Genomic DNA, 6,770 nt, shown 5'->3' with positions numbered 1-6,770 from the left:
TTTGAAAAAAAAAAAAAAAAAAAAAAAGTGAGATCTTGAAGGTTGGTTACAAGATAATACGTGGAGATTGAGGTAAAGGATTACAGGGGCGACCATAGGGCTAGGTTGGTTTCTTCTCTCTTTCTCTCTCTGAGTTTTTATGAGAGGGAAGGAACAACAAGTGTACTAGTCTAGTTAAGTACTCGAGAAAAAACTAGTGGGATATGTGTCTTTTACATTTTTTGTTATTTTCAAACCAGTATAGTTAGACACGCGCAAATGGTTGTTTATAATTAAGAAAGTGAGTTGAAGAAAATTAGATTGAATATTATTTAACTCATTCATATCCAAAATAGTGGTCGAACAAATTGAATAATTTATTTCACTTGAGTCTACTCCGTCTGATGGCGAACCGCTGGTTCCCTGCGGACCAAATTTTCGGCCAAAATTCCACTTCAGCCGCGGCTGAAAGCAGTTCGTTTCGTCCCTCTCCCTTCCCCCCTGACCCTCCCGACCATTTCCCTCTCATATCCCTCTCTGAATTCCCCCCTCTTTCCCCTATCTCATCTTTCTCCTTGTCTCCTCAATCTCCTACTGCTTAATTCGAGCCGGAGAATGTCATTCTTGCTCTTCCTGCTCATCATAAGTCTACTCCAGTGGTTGTGTGTGCTCAGGCTCAAGCAATCCTCAACTCTTCCAACCAATCACTAAATCTAAATCCTAGATCTGAAACTCGAGCTACAATAACACCAGCTAAAACTGCAGCTCAGGCACAAACTGACGGTCTCCTGAGCCCTGTCCAACCAAAAATTACTCGTATGCTCCTTCCCACTCAGACAAGGTTATCCGCTGTCTCTTCCCAAACTGTTCCCCTGGCTCCGTCTACTACTCCTGTTGCTGTTAATACTGTTATCACTCCAATCCAAAGTACTTGTCCAACCATTGTTGTTCCTATCCCTCTTACCCATCCCTCCTCGCAACCTCCTCTCCTCCCTTCCCCCTCAAAGCAACCTCAGACTACCATCCCTCAGCAAACAGAAACTCCCCAGCCCCCCCATCTACCCAATCCTAAACCTCTTACTAGCACAACTGCTTCCACTCCATCTGTTACACTAGCTCAAAAGCTAAGGAAAGACGCGGATAGGAAGCTCACACGTCTTGCTCTTGCTTCTTATTCGGCTGATGGTATTCCTCGTATAGTCATCCCTGACTCGGATTTCATGAAGGAGCTGCAATTCATAAGGATTTTATAATTGGTCAGTTCAAAGGTCTACTCCCGACTTACAGACACATTCAAAGTGTACTCAGCCACATGTGGGGCAAAGGACAAAAACTGGAAGTACATTTGAACCACGCTAATAACTCAATATTGGTACGTCTACCTAATGAATACATACGTACCAAAGTTCTGGAGAAAAAGCTGTGGTACATTGGCGAATGTATGTTTTTGGTGGCGCAATGGGACGCTTCTGGTGGTGTCAGTACTGATCTAAACGCAGTGCCGATTTGGGCTCATCTAAAAGGAATGCCCTTTGACCTAATGCATCATAAGGGAATAAGCTTAGTGGCAGGGTTAGTTGGTGAGCCAAAGGAAATGGATGACTTCACTAAAAACCTGGTAAGTATTTCTGAAGCCCATGTAAAGGTTGAGAGAAACCTAAACTTACCTCTCCCTTCCTCAGTGGAGATAGTCCGTGATAGTGGAGAGGTTATCACAATTTCAGTTGAGTATCCATGGATTCCACCCTCCTGCTCTCACTGCAAGCAAATAGGTCATGTCATCAAATTTTGTCCATCTGCTAAGCCATCATGGTTAGAAAATAAGTCAACTACTTCGAAGGAGAGTAAAGGTAAAGAGCAGACTAAGCAAGCTTATGTCCCGAAGGGCCCCAAAGAAAGTATACAAGTACCTTCCGAAGAGGGTCCTCAAGCTGGGCCTGTTGCTGTCTGTACTGAGGCTCCTATTGGGTCTACTCAACCATCTCCTGTAATCGAACCTGCCCCAGAAACCTTACCACCAACTGAAAGTTCGCCTTCCCCCACTCCTATGGACTGCACGTCTCCATCCCGTAATCCCTCTCAGCTTGTCTTAGCTAACCCTTTCGCTGTACTATCCTCTTCTACTAACCCCCCTGCTGTAACCACTAACCCTCCACTAGTAACCCAACCTGTGTCCCCTCCTTCACATGCCATGACTCAACCATTGGTCATACCTTCATCTCCCGTGCCTAAACGTTCAACCACTTCTCCTCCACCTTCTTTAAACTCTTCTCTTCCACCTTCTGGGAAGAATCTCCTGTCAAAGGGAGAGACTTCTCACCTAGCCTAACCCTCTGATCCCATCCTGATGTATATAAAACCCTTTTTTTGGAACATCCGAGGACTTAATGACCCGGATAAGCATCGGCCTTTTGCATCCTGGCTTGCTTTTCATAAGCCTTCTTTTGGTGTTATTATAGAAACCCATATAAAGGAACCAAACCTGAACCGTATTCTGAACCTTACATGCCCCGGCTGGCATTTTACATCCAATCATGCTGAAGAGGAAAGTGGGCGCATAGTGATCATCTGGAAGTCGCCAGTTACTGTCTCAGTCCTGCACCAATCAAGACATATGATAACTAGTGAAATAACAATTCAAGGCGGCCAGAGGTTCTTTTTCACTGCAGTCTACGCTCCTAACGCGAGTGAAGAACGCACTGACCTGTGGTGTGAACTTATTGGACTTCAACAAAGATTTCACTTTGATATTGTTCCTTGGATGGTGTGTGGGGATCTCAACCAAATAACTCAGCCTGGCGAGCACTCTAGTCCTATGGTTAACCACTTGACAACTAGAATGATTGAGCTGCGAGACTGCCTGTTACAGATGGAATTAGTTGTTTTGCGTTACCAAGGATCTCTATTTACCTGGTCAAACAAAAGTCCTGCCAACCCTATTTGTAAAAAACTGGATAGAGCCCTTGTTAACAATGTCTGGCTTACCTCGTACCCGAACAGCGTAGCCTCCTTCTTGGCCCCTGAACTTTCTGACCACTCCCCTTGTCTTATAGACCTTGATACAGCGCTTCCGCAAGCTGGCACAAAGCCTTTTAAATTCTTCAATTTCCTCACCTCCCACCCTCGCTTCCTAGAAACGATCGAAACTGCTTGGATTTTGGCTGGAAATTTATGTCCCCTGGAAACATGTTTGTCAACCCTGTGTGCAAAGCAAAAAATGCTGAAAAGAGAGTTAAAAACACTATCAAGAGAGAACTACTCGGATATACAAAACCGAGTAAGAGAGACTAACCGTTTACTTCAAGTTGTGCAGGTACAAGCCTTGGCGAATCCAACTACAACTCTTTTCCAGTAGGAGCAAGATTTGCACTCCAAATGGGACCTGTTACGGAGAGTGGATGAAGCTTATTCTAAACAAAGATCCCGAATCAACTGGTTAAAGGAAGGAGACCTAAATACAACTTACTTCCATCAGATGACATGTATTAGGAATGCATTCAATGCAATCAGGTCTTTCTCTACTATAGCAGGCACTGTTGTTGATGATCCGCATGAAATGGGAATGATGGTTGTTAGTCACTTCCAGCACATTTTGAGTCCAGCAGTCTTGCATCCTCTGGTTACCTCACTTACTTGGTGTCAAGACTTGATCAGTTATAGGTGCTCGCCTGAAACAAAGCAGTCAATGATCAGAATTTCATCTTCAGAGGAAATTACTAAAGTTATGTTTAAACTAAACGCTAATAAAGCTCCTGGACCTGACGGGTTTACTTCTGCTTTCTACAAGTCCGCTTGGGGGATCATTGGCCAAGAAACCATTTCGAGTATTCTTCAATTCTTCCACTCAGCTTTTCTTCCCAAAGCCACTAATGCCACTACTCTTGCGCTCATCCCTAAGCTACCAGGTGCCTCTCTTGTTTCAGAATTCAGNGTGCCTCTCTTGTTTCAGATTTCAGGCCCATTTCCTGTCTTAACACGCTGTATAAAGTTATATCCAAGATACTTGTATCCCGTTTGAAGCCTATTCTTCCTGACCTGGTCCAAAAAAGTCAAACTGCATTTATCAAAGGACGTTTATTGGTTGAGAATACTCTACTGGCTGCAGAATTGGTAAATGGCTATCATAAGCAGGTGGGACCAAAACGCATCACTATCAAAGTTGACATAGCCAAAGCTTTTGACACAATTAGATGGGAGTTCATTTTTAACTGCTTAAGGGGGATTGAGGTGCCAGAGCTTTACCTAAGATGGCTCAAGGCATGTGTCTGTACTCCTTCCTTCTCTGTGGGATTTAATGGCTCAGTCCATGGATACTTTAAAGGTCGCAGAGGGTTGAGGCAAGGGGATCCTTTATCTCCGTACCTCTTTGTACTGGCTATGAACTGTTTATCTGCAATGCTGGACAAGGCGGCTGAGGATGGAAGAATTAAATATCATCACAAATGCGCAGGGTTAAAGCTTACACACCTTTGCTTTGCTGATGACTTGCTGATATTTGTTGAAGGAACGGCGCTCTCAGTTCAGAATGTTCTCCAGATTCTTAAAGAATTTGAAGATGCATCCGGTCTCGCCATTAGCCTCCCCAAAACGAGCTTCTATACTTCAGGTCTCTCTCAACTGGAAATAGATCAAATTAAAGTCAACTCTGGGATTAGTCATGGCCAGCTTCCAATTAGATACTTAGGAGTGCCTTTGTGCACCAAGAAGCTTACTCTGCTAGATTGTGCTCCCCTAATTCAAAAAGTTAAGAATACCTTCAACGGGTGGTCAACAAAAACCCTCTCCTTTGCTGGTCGCCTCCAATTGCTTAACACAGTTATAGCGGGTATCACAAACTTTTGGTGTTCGGCCCTGATTCTTCCCAAGAGATGCAAAGACATATTGAACTCTCTTTCAGGAGCTTTCCTCTGGAAGGGGACAACAGAAGGGCATCACTCTGCTCGTGTGGCATGGGCTGACGTTACAACTGAAAAGAGACATGGAGGATTAGGCATATGGGATTTGAAAGAATGGAATAAAGCGTGCTTACTCAAACTTATCTGGCTTCTCTTTTTTAGGTCAGGTTCGGTATGGGTAGCTTGGTTCAAGATTTCTGTCCTCTCTGGGAGCTTGAGCAACTTCTGGACTCGGAAGCCAAGCACTCGTCTCTCCTGGTTGACAAACAAACTGTTAAAGGTTCGAGAAGAAGCTTATCCATGGATAAAAATGCAAGTGGGGAATGGGAACAACTGCAAATTTTGGACTGATCATTGGTGCAGTTTGGGTCGTATGACAACTTACCTGCAAAATGATGGCTACTTGGGCATTACTAAAGGTGCGACTATCGCTACTCTCTGGCGACAAGGAGGTTGGAGGATCCCACCAGCACGATCGGATCGCCAAGTACGCTTCCAGCAAGAGTTAATCTCCATTCAGTTATCTGACTCACCTGACTCTTATGTCTGGTGGATTGATGATCAACTCAGAGATGGTCACTCAACAGGGACAATCTACAAGGCAATCAAGGAGGACAAACCGTTGGTACCATGGCACAAAATTGTGTGGACTCCAGGAGGTATTCCTAAACACAACTTTCTTACATGGTTGTTTATGTTGAATCGCTGCCCTACTAGGGATAGGTTGACGAACTGGGGACTTCAGGTCGACCCTAAGTGTCTCCTTTGTGGTTTGGCTGATGAGAGTCGGGATCATCTACTCTTTGAATGCCCCTTCAGCTGGTCAGTTTGGGAGATCATATCTCGGAGATGTAATTTCACTCCCAACCGTTCATGGACGCACACGACTCAAAGCTTACAAACCTTCAGAGGTTCAACAACAGCAAAAAAATTACTCTTACTAGCTTGGCAGGCCACGATCTACTCTCTCTGGACTGAAAGAAATCATCGGATTCATCGGAATAGCTTCAAACCGGCAAACCTACTTTTAAGCCAGATCGACCGTTTAGTGAGGAACAAGGCACTCAGTTTCCGTGACTCCAACGCAGCTCTCTCGTCTGATTTGCTAGCTCTTTGGTTTCGAGGTGATACATGACCTTACTGGTGGCTAAACCTAATCTCTCTCAACAAAGAAGAAGACAAAGCAGATCGATGAAATCTAAGAAGACTATCGGGTGGGTGAAGAAGGGTTAATGCCAACCGTTTCTTTCCTGGTCCGATTCTAACTGGTTCGGTTCACTACTTGGTTCATTTTGATTCCTTTTAAACTTGGGTCTAACTAGTTTNCTTGGTTCAAGATTTCTGTCCTCTCTGGGAGCTTGAGCAACTTCTGGACCCGAAAGCCAAGCACTCGTCTCTCCTGGTTGACAAACAAACTGTTAAAGGTTGTAGAAGAAGCTTATCCATGGATAAAAATGCAAGTGGGGAATGGGAACAACTGCAAATTTTGGACTGATCATTGGTGCAGTTTGGGTCGTATGACAACTTACCTGCAAAATGATGGCTACTTGGGCATTACTAAAGGTGCGACTATTGCTACTCTCTGGCGACAAGGAGGTTGGAGGATCCCACCAGCACGATCGGATCGCCAAGTACGCTTCCAGCAAGAGTTAATCTCCATTCAGTTATCTGACTCACCTGACTCTTATGTCTGGTGGATTGATGATCAACTCAGAGATGGTCACTCAACAGGGACAATCTACAAGGCAATCAAGGAGGACAAACCGTTAGTACCATGGCACAAAATTGTGTGGACTCCAGGAGGTATTCCTAAACACAACTTTCTTACCTGGTTGTTTATGTTGAATCGCTGCCCTACTAGGGATAGGTTGACGAACTGGGGACTTCAGGTCGACC

General features: G+C 44.5%; 1 long non-coding RNA gene across 1 annotated transcript; it reads right to left on the bottom strand.

Moving 5' to 3' along the window:
• On the bottom strand, positions 3,919 to 4,845 carry LOC109128885. Its single transcript, XR_002035166.1, has 4 exons — positions 4,734 to 4,845; positions 4,447 to 4,596; positions 4,222 to 4,369; positions 3,919 to 4,014 (listed from the first exon to the last, which is right to left on the bottom strand). It is a non-coding gene; the product is annotated as an uncharacterized LOC109128885 (long non-coding RNA).

This window comes from Camelina sativa, chromosome 14, assembly GCF_000633955.1.
Source record: "Camelina sativa cultivar DH55 chromosome 14, Cs, whole genome shotgun sequence".
NCBI classification, from domain to species: Eukaryota; Viridiplantae; Streptophyta; class Magnoliopsida; order Brassicales; family Brassicaceae; genus Camelina; species Camelina sativa.
The sequence above is the reverse complement of the archived record's forward strand: the minus strand, read 5'-3'. Positions and strand labels throughout refer to the sequence as shown.